The following is a 17,249-nucleotide window of genomic DNA, read 5'->3' as shown; positions in this document are numbered from 1 at the left end:
ATGGGAGTTCGCCCAACCAGTCCACATGTGCTTTGTGGACTTGGAGAAGGCGTTCGACCGTGTCCCTCGGGAGGTTCTGTGGAGGGTGCCTCTTGAGTACGGATCGCCGAGCCAACTGATAAGGGCGAGTCGGTCCCTGTATCACCAATGCCAGAGTGTGGTCCGCATTTCCGGCAGTAAGTCGGATTCGTTCCCAGCGAGGGTTGGACTCCGCCAAGGCTGCCCTTTGTCACCGATTCTGTTCATAATTTTTATGGACAGAATTTCTAGGCGCAGCCGAGGCGTTGAGTGTGTCCGGTTTGGGGACCTCAGCATCGCGTCTCTGCTTTTTGCAGACGACGTGGTGCTGTTGGCTTCTTCAGGCCATGATTCTCCAGCTCTCACTGGAGCGGTTCGCAGCCGAGTGTGAAGCGGTCGGGATGAGGGTCAGCACCTCCAAATCCAAGTCCATGGTCCTCGATCGGAAAAGGGTGGAATGCCCTCTCCGGATCGGGGATGAGATCCTGCCCCAAGTGGAGGAGTTTAAGTATCTTGGGGTCTTGTTCACGGGTGAGAGGAGGATGGAGCGCGAGATCGACAGGCGGATCGGTACAGCGTCGGCAGTAATGCGGACTCTGTACCGGTCCGTCGTGGTAAAGAGAGAGCTGAGCCAAAAGGCAAAGCTCTCAATTTACCGGTCGATTTACGCTCCTACCCTCACCTATGGTCACGAGCTATGGGTCGTGACCGAAAGAACGAGATCCCGGATACAAGCGGCCGAAATGAGTTTTCTCCGCAGGATGTCCGGGCTCTCCCTTAGAGATAGGGTGAGAAGTTCGGTCATCCGGGAGAGACTCGGAGTAGAGTCGCTGCTCCTCCACGTTGAGAGGAGCCAGATGAGGTGGCTCGGGCATCTCATCAGGATGCCTCCTGCACGCCTCCCTGGGGAGGTGTTGCGGGCATGTCCCACCGGTAGGAGACCCCGGGGACGACCCAGGACGCGCTGGAGAGACTATGTCTCTCAGCTGGCCTGGGAACGCCTTGGGATCCCCCGGGATGAGCTAGATGAAGTTGCTGGGGAGAGGGAAGTCTGGGAGTCCCTCCTGAAGCTGCTGCCCCCGCGACCCGACCCCGGATAAGCGGAAGAAGATGGATGGATGGATGGATGTTTCTGTAACCAATGATATTTTCAGGATTTAAAGAACCGTAATTGGTTTTAGGAACATTATTTGTATTTACATTTTATGGCAATGTAAACAAATGGTTACAATTTTTAAAAAATTATTGTCTTAAACTGTGACAATAGCGCCACTGTGTTCAGAATGGCTAAATAGCTCCTAGAGTCGTTCACTTTTGAAGACTTTATTTCTGGTGTTTAAAAAGTTTTTTAAATTGTATGATTTTATGTTGAAGTTATTTTTGGTTGTATTTTTCATGTAATGTATTTCACAATTTCTGGAGATCGTACTAATTTGTCTAGTCTGAATATTGAAACATACATTTCTGAAGATGTTGAGGCTAGTGTCCTTTTTGTTTTATGTGACTCAAAGCCAAAGTGACTTGCAAGAATAACTTTGCCTGTGGGTAGGACATTTCTGATAACACTGCATTCTGCAGGCACTGGAGACAACTCTGATGCCTGTGTTTGATTGTGTCTCTAATGTTATTCTCCCCCCTTTACAATAATCGGGAAAGCAGAGGTGAAGCAATAGCCAGCAGACTACTACAGTGCAGAAAGTGGCGTGTGATCCATTTCAACTGTGTTGATGGACAGAAGCATCCAGTTTTCTCTGGTTTGTAATGATGCACAAAAGGCTTTGTTAATTCAACCTTGCAAAGTGTAGGATGTTGATAATTATGCATGTCACTTTTTTTCAGTGTTCAGTAACACGACAAAACTGTTTTACAGTGTGACCAATTCATAAAACTACAAATTACACTGATCAACATCTAATTGTAATTAGAGATGTCTTTATGGGTCCCGAACTCCCTGATTATAAAATACACTAGTACTGAATATTTTACTGTAAATAATCATAATAATAATAACAATTATTATTTTATTATTATTATTATTGTTATTATTACGGAAAGATGATGTGCTGGAGGCAGTTTCAGAATCAGCCCAAAATCATCTAAAAAGTCTCATTTCAGATGAAATAAAAAACACAAATTTGTTAACCACTGTTAGTAGAAATTGTTAGTACTCGCAATGTGAATCTTTTTATGTCTGTCAGTGTAAGTTTTATATTTACACTTCAAACAAAAAACAGTTAAGTCAAAAATAACCCGAATTTATTTATTTCTAACCCAGTTACTGGGCTACTGGAGCATTGAACCCAAGAGTAGTGCATCTGACCCAACAGAATGGAATGGTCAAATTAAATGTTTTACCCACACTGTTTGTTCAAGTTAAGCTTGTTCAGGGTTGTTTCAGTTGCATGTTTTTGTTGTCATTCTCAAATGCTGGGTCAGATCTACTATAATTCTTTGTTGTTTCAACTACCATACATCAACTACCATCTGTTTTGTTCAGTAATTGATCCAAATGCTTGCTCACATTTGCCATGTGCTAGATTAACTCTAATACAGTACATAACAGTACAATCTCCATGAATAGTATTGCATTATATTGAGTCGTTGTGAGTCGGTGGGGAGAATACTTCCTCAATTCCACCAACACGCACGCCTTCCATTGTGGAAGCAGAGCTTGGATGTGAATTCAAGAAATAAAACCAGTTCAAGATTCAAAGCGTTTATTGTCATGTGTACAAAAGGAAAGCACTTTTCTTTGTACAATGAAATTCTTTTGCTGTCCGTTAGAATGCCAGACAAGGTAATGAGGATTAAAAAAGTAAAATTGGATCATACCGAATCTTAAATTCAGTTGAAAAAAATCATTCTTTATAGTGTCATCTTTTTATTGTCTCAAGAAACGCTTGCTTCCAGTCTTTGGGATTAACCAGCAAAATATTGCTCCTCAAAATTAGAATATTGCTCCTGAAATTAAGTCAGTAATTCACAAAACTATTCCACAAATGAAAAAAATGGGCCTTGAAATGACAGACTTAAGTTGACGGGACTATCTGCGCTGCCAGAAAAGTGAGCACATGTACGCTGTTTTCTTTCCCTCGTACATACAAAGAAGAATATGAATGTATTGGTGTGGTTTAAAATGGTAGCACAAGGACAAGTTTAAGGGACTACAATCAAGATATTGTAGAAACCTCTTTTCATTACTTATTTAGCTGCACAATTACAGCAGTATTTGCATGAAACCACACATAATTCCATTATGCTTAACAGCCTTGGATTTAGGGGGTTATTAAACCTTCAGTAGACAAGATCAGGGCCATTGGGACCAGGTCGTCTTCTAAAAATAGCTAACCAGTAATTGGACATTTGGCTTTTCTTAGAATGTTGTAGTGATCATTTGAAAATGGAAATGTTTACAGGGATCATGGAAATAGTGTTGGATATCGACATTTAACTGTCTCTTTAACTGTCTGATCTTAACTACTATATCATCACAAGATTTTTCCTCACTTAATTGTCACGCATAGTATATGAATTTTATTGATTTCAAGTGGCAATACTACTGGCGCTAGCTAGCCTTTTTCCTGTTTTTGTAGGCTATTGTGTCGACCTTGAAATATAAATTCACTGCTGCCAGAAACCGGCCCAGAATTGCTTCTACTCAGTATAAGACAAACATATAACAGTATTAGATCAAGTTTAATTATACAGAGGCTTGCAACTGGGCCCTCTATTCTCTCAGCAATGAGGATGCTTTGTGTTTGTTGTCGGTTCAAGGCTTCCTAAAGGATGTGCTGGCATGTGCAAAAGGTTCTGGCAAAGAGGAAACTTGTGTGGTGGTTGTGGGTATGGGTGGGGTGAACTGTTATTGTTTGCAAAGCGTGTAAGCGACCATCACAATGCCGCATCCATGGAAATGAACCAAAGATAACAGAGAGAAAGAGAGAGCGAGAGAGAGAGCACGAAAATTTGCAGCTTTGACTGGCGACTTAACAAGCGAAACCAAATGTCTTTTGCTGAAAAACGTCAGATGCCTTGCCAGTGAGCTAGAGTGAATGTGAGAGAGAAATAGAACGAGCAAAAGCAGACCACAGAATCTTTCCTGCATCTTTTTCCCTTTTCTCCTCTGGTTTAAGACGACTCTGTGAATGTAGCAACATCAAAGGCCTCGCTCACTGAATGTACATTCTTGTTCCAGTATCCACATGAAACAGAGAGAGCTGGAGAAAAGCTGCGAGAGATGAAGCAAGTTGTTTTCCACTTCTGTCCTTGTACATCAGTATCTATGGAGGAAAGCTGATTAGAAATTAACTCATGCCAGCTTCACGCCGTACCAAGAAAGCAAGTGGTGTCTCTAAAATTAGGACACGTTTGTCACAATAATATGGCTAAAATCAGCATTGCAACAAGAGGGATCAAAAGACACTGGATTTTGCGCACCAATAATTCAGCAATCTTCCCCCTGATTGGTAATTCTTCATCTTAACAGTATTGTATTTATGCTTCCAATTGTGGGGTATGGAGAAGACCTTTTTCTGTTCCGGCAGATCCATAAAGGGAAGTCAACCCAAACATTTTCTTTACAATAATATGTTGTATGTTCCCCGACCAGTCTAAAGACAGCATTCTGATCAATATTAGAATGGGAGTTAAGCAGCAAAATCCACCCATTCTTATCCATCTCATGGGCTGCCATTTTGCTCCTTGTTTCGACGGAAATTTGCATCACACTTGCTGGGTCTCAGGTCTCAACCAATCACGGCTCAGCTTCAAAAAACTGGTGAGCCGCGAAAGACAGATTGGTTGATTGGTTGTAGTAATTTTCATTGGACAGCAAGTGGCAAGATACCTCGCCCACTGAGAAGGATCAAAATAGGTGGATTTAGCCTGTTTAGTTCGTATTGCATGAACAAAACATGAATCAGAACACTGTGTTTTGAATAGTTGGTCTGCACAGAACATATTATTACAAAGAAAATTTGGGGGTTGACTTCCTCTTTAATGAGTTTGGTGTGGGAGAACTTGAGGGGCCCACTCAAAGCCCACTTCACCTAGAATAGAATTGGAAGGCTAAACCTGTGACCTTAGAAATGTTTTTCCTGGGTAAATGAACACGTAGACGCACCCTAAATAGTGCGGACGATTGCACCCCATTTGTTTACAGCATTTGAAATTGACAAGGACTTTCCCAGAATCCTTCCAGCATTAGTAAATAGCTGATGACATGTTTTAGCATGAATATTGCTTCTTGTTGTGTGTTTTACTTACTTCTTGTGCATATTTTTTGACACTAAGGTAATTCGATGTTCAGTTAAATCGTAACTCCCTTGATCATTAACCTATTTCATGTAAATTGTGTGGATCACACTATTTAGCTCTTGTAAAGGGTTCTATCTTAAAGAAGGGATTTTATCATTCTGACCTTCTACATGACTAATTTTGCTGCTGAACAAAAGAATAAAAAGACAATCAGTTCTCAGATTGGAAAATCAGTCATTAAATTAAGAGGAAGAAGTTGAACATGGAAGACTAGGATAATAGTATTGAACAATACTGGGTATGAGGAGAAAATCAGGAATGATACCATGAATGTAACAAGATGTTCTGACGAAGAGTCTCACTGGTGCTTAAATGCTGAGGGTTAAGAGTGATAGGACCCAGCTGCATGAGGAGCTCAGCAGACCTGACCATGACAAAGCCCTGTAACAGAAGAAAGATGCAACACAGGAAAAACAAGAACAATGGCTTTTAAGTACAACAGAATACAAAAATGTCTCCCAAAAAATTTCGTTTTGGGAAAGAAAAACTTTCTAGCAGTCTGCAATTTTAGTTTTAATTCACCCCCCCCTCGCCTTCTCTCTCTTTCGCTCTCTTTTTCTCGCCTTCTCTCTTGCCCTCTCTCTCTCTCTCTCTCTGTCCTGAAAAACTTTGTTTTGAGAAAGAAAAACTTTCTAGCATTCTGCAATTTTAGTTTTTATTCAAACTCCCCCCCCTCCTTGGTCTCTCTCTCTCTCTCTCTCTCTCTCTCTCTCTCTCTCTCTCTCTCTCTCTCTCTCTCTCTCTCTCTCTCTCGCTCATGTCAGCGGTATGTGATGTGATAGCAATTGGGCTCAGACCAGCCTCCAGTAGGATAGATAAGTCAAGACAGCCACGATTGTTCATATTATGCATAACAGTAACATGCCTTTAAACTCAGCAAGAACCAGCTCAAAATAAAAGCTGTTGATGTGTGTGTATTATTTGGTAGCCTTTCATTTCAAGTTGGCCTTTGCAGTGCGTTGGCGGCATGTTACCCTAATGCACACTAAGAAGTGTTGGTGCAGCCCGCTTGACTTGTCTTCCCCACGGTGCACACCAAATAAATGAGTACCCGAGACAGCAAAAACTGCTAAGCAATTTTTTAAATCAAGGTACTCAGATAACTAGCAGTCATTTTACTGAAGAAAAGGCTAAATTACAAATGTTGAGTCCCTAAGTAGTAACATTTAACTTCACCCTTGACTCATATACTCCTTTGTACAGTCTACAATGATGGAATGCCCCAACCTTTTGTCCCCAGCCTTGGCATATGCAGGATGCTCAAAGACATTGCTATCAAACTCAAAGCCAGATACGGCCCGCCACATCATTTTATATGGCCCGCGAAGACAAATTGTGCTTCGAGCACAAATTGTCTTCACTTTAAAAAATAGAGCTATTGCCGGTGATTTTTATTATCATACACCTTTTTTAAAATATTTGAACAATTTTTACTAGTCTTTGATTTCAAAACTAGTTCTTCATCAGTTTGTTGTGTAGACCATACTGTGTATAATATAAGGCATTGACAGTCATAATGGCCCTCCAATGGAATCTATGGCTACGATCCGGCACTCGACAAAAATGAGTTTGACACCCCTGTTCAAAGAGCTATGTCATTTGCCATATCTATGCTTTTACCACTTAGCATGTACCAGGTAACAATAAGTACTGTAGCAACATGAAAGTCTTCCTTGTTGAACCCCCACCACTAAATGAACTGCTTTCTAATCTATATCACTAACCCAATTAATTCTTGTATCCATACGAGCCCTGAGTGGAACCTTTGTAGTGAACCTAATGTATATTGGATGTTTACAGACTCTACTGGCAGATTTCAGATCCATGTAACATTTAAAGGAGCTGCATGATGCTATTTTAAGATTTCTACAGTTAATTATAAAGATGTGTGTTCATAGCACAATGCCAGTCTTACTGAGTTATTGGGGTGGCTTTTTTTTCTATTTTTCACCAAAACCCCACCTTTGCTGGACTCACACATGTGCATTGGTACACTCGAGGTGCATTTAGTCATCACTCTCAAAGTAAGACGTCTCAAAAATGTATAGAGAAAACTCATTTAATGCAACAAACATCGATCTCTTTGTGTGTCTCGGCATGTGAAGACGTTGACAATAAAGCAGACTTTGACTTTGAAACAGTAATGACTAGTAGTTGAGCACATTGTAAAAGGCACTGAAAACATTCTGTGCTTCATTTGATGCACAAAAACGCAGAACAGCCAAAGGTCAACTCAAGTTGCAGCTGCTCTGAGAAACTGTGTTTAGACTGTAGGGGCAATACGGGGTGGGCCCTCACTTTGTGACATCAGAAAATGAGGTCACCACTCTGGGGGTGTCTTTTTTGACAGGAAGTCACCTGTAATGTGAAACAGTAGTTGGAATGCTGACATTTTGTGCAACATACTCTATTTTGTAGAGTTTTTCTCAAGTCATTCAAGAGTCAAGAGTTTTTATTCGCCATGTTTGAGTGTGCCAAACAAGGACTTTGACTTCGGTAAAAACACACCCTCTGTTCAACATTTAGGTGACTAACAACACTCAGGACATGTGAATAATGGCAAAAACAATGTCGACAAATTCAAAAAGGTGTGAAGAGCAGGATGTTATTGCACAGTAATGACTCTGAGACTCTATGATTGGTGTGAGTTCATCAGAGCAACAGCCTGGGGGAAGAAGCTGTCTCTGTGTCTGCTGGTTTTGGCGTACCGAGCTCTATAATGCTGTCCGGAGGGGAGTAGTTCAAACAGATTGCAACCTGGGTGAGAAGGGTCTGTAGAGATGTTCTTTGCACGTTTCCTGGTCCTGGACAGGTAAAAGTCTTGGATAGATGGGAGGTTTATTCCAATGATCTTTTCTGCAGTTCTGATTGTCCGTTGTAGTCTGTGCTTGTCTTGTTTGGAGGCTGATCCAAACCAGACAGTGATGGAGGTGCAGAGGACAGACTGGATGATGGCAGTGTAGAAGGTCTTCAGAAGCTCTCGTGGCAGGTTGAACTTCTTGAGCTGTCTCGGGAAGTACAGCCTCTGCTGAAGTTGAAATTCAAAGCTTTTCAACTTGAAAAACTTAACAGCTTCAGTCAAAACCTCCTTACCTTTACATTGACCAACCAAGGAGGTACTAGCCCTCACCTTTCTGTCTGAGGGAGCCTCTTACTTTATAAAGGGTGTGCACCTGTGTCTATACGTGTGTGCATGTGTGTGAATGTGTTTGCTGTGTTTGTGCTTCTACCGCCCACCATGTTGGCCGTGTTTGGAGAGCTTCACTGTAAAAATCACAGTCACGCTGTGGAAGGATTACCACTGTGAAAAGCAACACCTGGAAGAACCTCAGTCACATGCTCAAAGACGTCTCAGACTTCTTAGCTAGAGGTGCGGGGTTTGTTTTCGACCTACATGGTCATTCAAGTCCTCACTTGACCTTAAAAGAACACATTCCACGCTAAACACTACCATGGTTGCAGTATCACCATACAACAGTGAGATTAAAAAACAAAAGGTACCGTATGTCTGTGCGCAAAGACGGTCGCATGGCAAATGTTTTTTTTCAGTTTTTATAGCATGCCAAAACCTTAAAGGCTGATTATCCACAGTCAGTGTAAGCCTGTGAATGAGAGAGTGCCATAATCCCAGATGGAAATTAAGTCAGAGCGTCTCCATTGAAGATTTCCCATCAGAAATAATCTCAGTCTTGGATTAGTTACAATTAAAAACTGTTTTGATGTTCTAAGTGGTTGTTCCACAGTATTATAATATTGTACAGCAGTTTTTATTTATATTTCTGTTTATGACACATTCTCACCATTGTCAAAGTGGAGCTGAAGCAATAGGTAGTCTATATCGAGACAAGGGGCAGTGCCCAACTAGAGCCAACATAGGGTCTTATTTTTCAGTCATTGTAGTATGTATTTTATACCTAATTTTGTTGTATTTTAAATGGGCAATATTCTAGGAATTGCAGTGCGAAAAGACAAGAGGCGGTTTCTATTTTTGACTACGCAATGGCGTGCCGTCCTCTTTCTCCATCCATGTTCCTGACTCATGTCAACCCCTTGTCCATCCTCTCTTAAAGTACATGAGCACAATGGAACAAACCCCCTTGCACTAGGCAGAGGCGAGGTAACGACTCAACAAAAGCTACATGGTGAATTATATCATATTCATTTTCACCCAGAACAATGACGTTATTCTCCAAATGCAAACACGTGCATCTTGTTACGTATTTCCCTACCGCAATTTTGCGATACACGTATGCACGGCTCTGAATTCAGATTCTAGAATTGTTGAATTTGTTATGTTTTTTGTTAGCATGCCAATCGTGATTTTACCAGTAAACCCTGAATTAATCTTGCCTCTAAATATTTCCAGATTTTATGCTAGATGACAACATTATCAGAGAGAGTTATTTTGTTTGTTGCTGGAAAGACTGAGAAAGTCTTTGTGTTTCTTTGTTCAGGGTGGTCGGGAATTGGAACCCAGCTGATTTTGGATGAAAGGTGGACTTCACTCTGGACTGCCATTCAATCACAGACGACATTTACAGATGCAAAACTATTCTGATGCAAATCCACACCGTCACTGAGTGGGACGGAACTCGTGCTGCATGTACGAAAGTCAGGCAAGTGTACCACCACACCATTGCCAGTACCAGTCTTTTCCATCCCCTTTCATTATACTCATGACAATATTTTTTGTTTGTAGGTTTTCTTTCATCAGCACCATGAATACACACGCTTTCCTTTCTACACAGCACACTCCATTCAAGTCCACCAGCTCCCTCGCACCCACAACTCTTCTCCCTGCCCCAGCTGTCCACCCTCAATGTTGACCAAATGACACTGCTGGTAGTGTCTGGGTCTGATGTTGATGACATCACGCATCACAATGAGTCCACTGCCACCGCGGGCGCTCGTGTCCATTGTCACCCTCATAGTGAGTGTCCTTGTTTGCAGGGAGGGCAGGGTTGGTGTGGCACGCTCCCTCGGTAAATGATGCAAGAAGGCAAGACTTCTGCTGCATAGCAGGCCTTTTTTGGGGGAGTGGGTGAGAGAGTTGGGAAAGGAGTCTGAGTGTACTGGACATTGAGCTAATGGGAAGACTTTTCTTCTCCTCTGACAATCAATTCTCTTATCATCCACGATGAAAAACAAAGAAATATGTGTTTGATGTCAAGATGTGATAGATACTTATACATACTACTGTGTCTGTGAACACGTGGGTTATATATGGTTAACTATAAATCAGGAAATGGATATGTTAGCCTACAATGATTTATTGCTCCCACCTCCTGTCCGTTTGAGAGTTAGTCCCTCGAAAGCGCTCCACATTTTTGTTGTCACTGAATGTAATAATAATGATAATAATATAATAATAATAATGAATAAGGTGGCTCGGTGGCGCACCGATTAGCACATCTGCCTCTTAGTTCGGAGGGTGCAGTTTCGATTCCAAACCCTGTGTGGAGTTTGGATGTTCTCCCTGCGCCTGCATGGGTTTTCTTCCCACAACCCAAAAACATGCTTGGTTGGCCGATTGAGCACTCCAAATTGCCCGTCGGTGTGAGTGCGAGTACAGGTGGTTGTTTGTGTCTGTGTGCCCTGCGATTGGCTGGCAACCACTTCAGCGTTTCCCCCGCCTACTGCCCGATGACAGTTGCTCCAGCACGCCCGGGACCCCCGTGGGGACAAGCAGTACAGAAAATGGATGGAAGATTCTCATTGCAAGTTAGCTACAGTTTAGTTACAAGTTTTGCATTTTCATTTTAAAGTCAACTAGTGAATTAAGGCCGATTTAAAAAAAAAAAAAAAGTAACTTGAATAAGTTATGTAGAGCACATATTGTACATATTGTAATTCCAATGCAAGTGACGAGTAATATGTAATATTCTACATTCTGGAAGTAATTTGCCGAACACTGTGTGTGTGAACAAATTACATTTGTTTGTGTGCATTTGATAGTTGGTCCAGGCGCACGTACTTGAAAGAAATCACCTTTTGTTGCTCCACAATTATTAATAATATAATTAAGGAAATCACAGGTTATACAGAATGGGGAAATAAAAAGAAAAAAAGGGTGTATTCGCCCAATGACAAACTACACATCTATTAAATTTGCATGTGAGCACAGAAACGTTCTGGATCCACCCTAACCCAAAATGCTTGAGCTTCGCCACAATTAAACTGAATAAAGCGTCACGATGCTACACCACAAGTGCATCGAATTCAAATCCTTTGATTTTGCAGGCCTTTCTCTTTCCAAAGGCTGTTGCATGCCAATGACAAACCTAGATGTCATACTCAAAAACATTTCACAGATGAATTTTGCTTTTCTGGTACGCACAAAACAATGGGAAAAGGGATTCTCACCTTTAACTTTCATGCTTTACTGCTTTGAATGCAAGTCTGCTTCTTTTAAATGACTTTATGTTTACAGTGATTCCTTGTTTATTGTGGGAAATGCGTTCCAGAACCTTCCGCAAAAAAACGGAGATCCGCAAAGTAGAAAGGTATATGCATTATTTAGAAATTTAAACACCATTGTTATATTGAAATTCCAGCACGTAGTGTTTCTTGTTGGTCGCTCAACGGCATGGGTGTATTGCAAGTCAATTAGAAGTGTGGTTTACCTTGCAAAGCAATGCAAAGTGTCCATCTTCAGACTTTCTACACTACACTAACTCGGGAAACATCATGCATAATGAAACCAAAGCGAGTCACGGTTGCACATGAATCTCCTGTTGCATCGTGGTCCTATTAAGGCTTTTTAACCCCCCTCCCCCCAATAGTTTTACGCTACATAAATCATTCCCTTTCCCTTAATAACCAATAATAACCAACCAAACACATAATATCGTCACGTGTCCCGACTCGTTCTGCTCCGGTTGGTGCTGTTACCAGGCGCGTGGCCGGCTGCCGCCTCCTGCGCTTCAATTCAGTCACGTCCCCACTTATAAATCCATAAAGTAGCAAATTCGCAATAGGTGAAGCGCAAAGTGGTGAGGGATCACTGCATACTCTTTTCTCATGTTCTTTTTTAATGACGCTTGCAAAGTTGAGTCCTTCTTTTGAAAGAAGTGCTGCAAAAAAAGCCACACAAAAGCCACAAGAAGCCATAACACACATCCTGTGTTCTGTCTTTGTTGTTAACTGAACTGAGGTCTGTAAGTTCTCACACAACACGCTGAATGACATCATGCACAGTTGCAGTTTTGTGCGCTTTGTGCGGTATATTTTTTTATTTTGTGATGTTATGCTGTAAATCGGATGACTTGAAGAGGTATTAGACTTCCGTTTTGTCACCATTAGAATGACTGAACTTCATAATTGCAATTGCAGTATGCACTTGCAGTGGCGTACAGCTGTGTAGCGTCATATTGAAACATTACTAAATAAATATAAATACATGCATGCATGATTATACTATGAAGGTCTTGTTTGGGAGATTTTGCAGCGTTGTACTGCTACGTGTGCCATTTTGATTTTCTTTCTTTCTTTCTTTCTTTCTTTCTTTCTTTCTTTCTTTCTTTCTTTCTTTCTTTCTTTCTTTCTTTCTTTCTTTCTTTCTTTCTTTCTTTCTTTCTTTCTTTCTTTCTTTCTTTCTTTCTTTCTTTCTCAATATGTAAGGCATACATATGGATGAGCAGATCAGTGATTGTTTCCTGGAATTTCACAGACAACCACATCTGGAAAGGATTTTGATTGTGTTATGAAAGATCCAGCTGCTGAGCTAAAAGCTGAAAAGAACAGCAGCAGCTTAGAAGTCAAACCTTTTAAGTCAGTAAGACTGTGGGGAGGGGGCTCAAAATGCTAAACCTGTAAGCATCTGGCTTCAATATGACTTCCATATAACTCTTGATAACTTCTTTTGAAGCTCCTTTTGTAGTTGTTGTTTTTTTAACAACTGTGAATGAAACATTGATTTGATTAAATCGGGGCAGCAAGGTGAAGGCTTGGTTAGCACGTTTGTCTCACAGTCGTGAGGTTTGGAGTGTGAACCTCAGGTCAGGCTTTCCTGTGTGGAATGTGCACCCTGTGCTTGTGGTGGCTTTCTCTCACGTAGTCCACTGTCCTCCCTCATTCCACAAACAATAACTTAATTGTACGTGAATGTAAATGTCACAGTTGAGTGTCAGTGGTTGTTTGTCTTAAGTGCTCTGTGATTAGACGGTGACTAGTAACCCGTGTGTCGCCTATCAGCTCACCCGCAGCTCTGAGGACAAGAGGTATAGAAAATGGATGGACAGATGGATCAACATATAAACTCAACAGTGACAGATGTTTCATCATACATTTTATTTTTAGTTGTCGAGTTGAGAACATGAAGAAAAACTCCTCATAGGTGTCAGAGAAGCAAAGCCTTCACCCTCCTTTGTAAAAAAAACAAGAACAAACTTTGCTGGCTCACGCACCATATGGAGAACTGTTCCAATTTCATTTCCTTTAAAACAAATATAAAGTGTTTCAAGTCGAACCTTTTATAGCATACACCACTTGCGATTTGGGCTCTTGTGAGACGACACAAACTTTGACTTTTTGATATCGCTGTCAGTGGTGTCTGACAACTTTCTGTCACTTGCTTTTTCTTCTTCTTTTTTCACCACCAAGTACATTTTCTAACCCCATCGATTGATTAGCATACATCCAGCCCCTGTCGTCATGGCAAAAACTTCGTTTGAATCTTCAGTAGGTTCCCCATGTCTTTCAACCAGCAGCTGTCATCCACATCCACATAAGATACATTCCTAGCGAGACATCGACGCAGGCATGCTCTTAACGCGAAATATAAATTTAGAAAGAAAAGTCTCTTCATTCAAGAGACAAAGCGCCTTGGAAGTTGTCAATACAGATGGCCTCATCACTGGCAAAATAACTTTGAAACTAGCGCACAGAGAAGATGAAACAATAGTTTCATTCCACTTTGAGCTCGAGTGGGGACACAATTATTCTAAAGAGGGCACAAGCGTTTAAGGGGCTTGGTTTTTGATCTTTTGGTCCGTCAACAGAAATGCGGCATACCTCCTGATATTTCTGAACGCTAAGTGTCCTCAAAGTGTCTCAACGCCTCTTTGTTGTAGTTGAGCATGTCGATTAAAGGGAAGAATATCATTTATTCATTTTTCCAGGGGGGAAAAGGGAGGGATTCGAGAGCTTAGTGTTCACTTTCGTAAAACTCTTGTATTGCAGTGATGAAGTCAGCTTTCTTTTGAAAGATGCAGCAACAAGGTAAAAGGATGTGGCATGAAAAAATACCCCGTTTGAATATCTTTGTTGTTAATGATTATTTCAAGTTCTATCAAAATATTTTCAAGTGACATTGATTTTGATGCATATTGATTGAGATGATGGATGAATGGATGGATGGATGGATGGATGGATGGATGGATGGATGGATGGATGGATGGATGGATGGATGGATGGATGGATGGATGGATGGATGGATGGATGGATGGGTAAAATGGATGGATGGATAGATGGATAGATGGCTGGCTGGCTGGCTGGCTGGCTGGCTGGCTGGCTGGCTGGCTGGCTGGCTGGCTGGACGGACAGCAGGTGATACTGTTGTTTGACGCTGGTACATAAAAATTTGACTTTGCACTTGCCATATTGGATTGGTCAATGTTTTGCATATATTGTGTTCGTCTGTAATGTTATAATCTCTTAACAATGACATGTATCGTTTTGACCATAGTGTTCAACCAAAGTTTTCAACCAAAGCGTTCAACCAAAGTGTGTCTTCTTCGTTAACTGAAGTATGCCAACAATTTTAGCCACAGGTGAACAATCATTTTTACAAATATGGTATGTACCTCACCGTGTAAGCCCATCCTCTCCTACGATTTCACTTTTCTTTTTAAACTTTCTTTTTGTCTACTCTGTTGTGAGATGTTTCTTTGTAGTTGAAAAGTTATTTTCAAACCCTAACTTTTTGCTGTTTTCACTTTTCAACTGGCAAGATGAATATCTGTGGGACAAAGTATTGAAGGAATAGCTTTTGACAAGACTTCTGAAGGCCCAGGAGCTCGTCCTGTCGCTCCCTTTTGCAGTTTTCCCATAACTGCCTTTCTCGTGTGGCTGCTATAAAAAAAAAAAAAGGAGCTAAAAGAAAAAAACATATCAAATGCAAACTAAGAAGTCACTAGCTTTCAAGATACATCAGTGAGGCCCTGGCGGAGTTTCTGCTCGGTATGTTTTTTTTACAACTTTTGAAAAATAAAAAAATTGGTGCATTCTCACTTGCGTTATCAGAGCAGCTGACAGCAAATTAATGTTCAGTATTTCCAGATGGTTCATACCATGAATGCATGACCCAAAGAACTTACATTTAGAATGGAATTATACCTCAGGTCTAACTGTCCAATTCCAATTTAGTTCCAAGAAATTATGTTTTGGATCGTCTCTTAACATGAACATTTCAAAACAACCACTGAAACAACTTGCACGTGCAACAACACGTTACATATTGGACAAAAACAACAACATTGATGAACACGACAATGAAAGAATAAATTATTGACACATACGGTCAAGTTTTCAGTTGCCCAAGACTCTGAATAGGGCTGGGTGATGTGGAAAAAAATACGATCACGATAAATTTTTTCATGTAATTCGATCTCAATAAGTATCATGATTTATTTTATCATTTGTTTCCAAATTGCCTGTTTCAAAGTATTTGCACTGAAAACTGAAGATATTCGAAATTAGGTCAACTTTTTATTAACATGCAAAGTAAATAAAGAAAGTCACATTAAATAACGTGAATCATGTATGTATGTATATATATATGTATATGTACGTCTATATATCAGGGCTGTGAACTCGGTCGGATTTTTGCACCGAGTCCGGCCTCTGGACCACGAGTCCGAGTCCGGCTGTCCATTTTTTCTGTTAATTCATCTGACTGCTTAGTTTTTATTCAAGGCTACTTTAGATCAAAATCTAAATAATTACAACAGTTTTGTGATGGCTTTGTCTTTATTAAACATATAAACAAACAGATACTTTCAAGTTTTAATCATTAATTACACCATTAAAGCTCAGACATTTATCTAAAAACAAATAATTAGTGACGACCCCACAACTATCGAAACACATCAATGATATAAGCTGGGTGACATAATCGTCCTTGACATTGGTACATAATGTAAACATTAGCCTAAGTGCAACTCAACGTGGCCGCATTGATCGTTACTTACGCTCCGTTTCCCCCCTAAATCTAGAGGCAAAACATTGTTCTCTCGCTGCTCCTGGGTTCTTCCATCTTGGCTGCGCGCATTGTGGGTCTTGTACGTGCACGCACGCAGGCAGGCAGGCGCGGGCGCGCACGCAACAACTAAATTTGTCTTCATAACAAGCAAGCAGGGCTGTGGACAGTATTCCTACGCGCATTCTCAGCAGCATGATGAAAATAAAATTGAACGTATTTTTTTTATTGTCGGACTCGGTGGACTCGGTCAAAATCAGTACTGAGTCCGAGTCCGGCAAAAATGACCGAGTCCGAGTCCCCGAGTCCGAGTCCACATGTATATATATATATGTGTGTGTGTAAAAATAAATGAAAGAATCAGTAATTATTTTAGTGTTCCAACTAATGGACACATGACAATTGACTATCGTATAAAATGCTCCCTGCTCATCCTGCACTCGACCTCAGTGGTCCTCATGTTGCTGTAGCTCATGAATGACCCTAACCTCCAGATCCTGCCGTGGCATTAGAATCAGTATAACCCACACCGGCCATTTTAGCTCCTGCTCATCTCCTCCGTTCTCACCCTCAGCAAAGTCAGGGCTTTTTCTTGAAACAATTAAGAATACGTATTGCCAAGCTGCTGCCAACTTTAGTCCAAACATGAGGAAAAAGCCACGAGCTAACCTTTCCGTTGGGTCACCAACCATTGCCAAATACGGACATGGCACAGTCA

The sequence above is a fragment of the Syngnathus typhle genome, linkage group LG3, assembly GCF_033458585.1.
Source record: "Syngnathus typhle isolate RoL2023-S1 ecotype Sweden linkage group LG3, RoL_Styp_1.0, whole genome shotgun sequence".
Lineage (NCBI taxonomy): Eukaryota > Metazoa > Chordata > Actinopteri > Syngnathiformes > Syngnathidae > Syngnathus > Syngnathus typhle.
Note: the sequence above shows the minus strand (reverse complement) of the source record.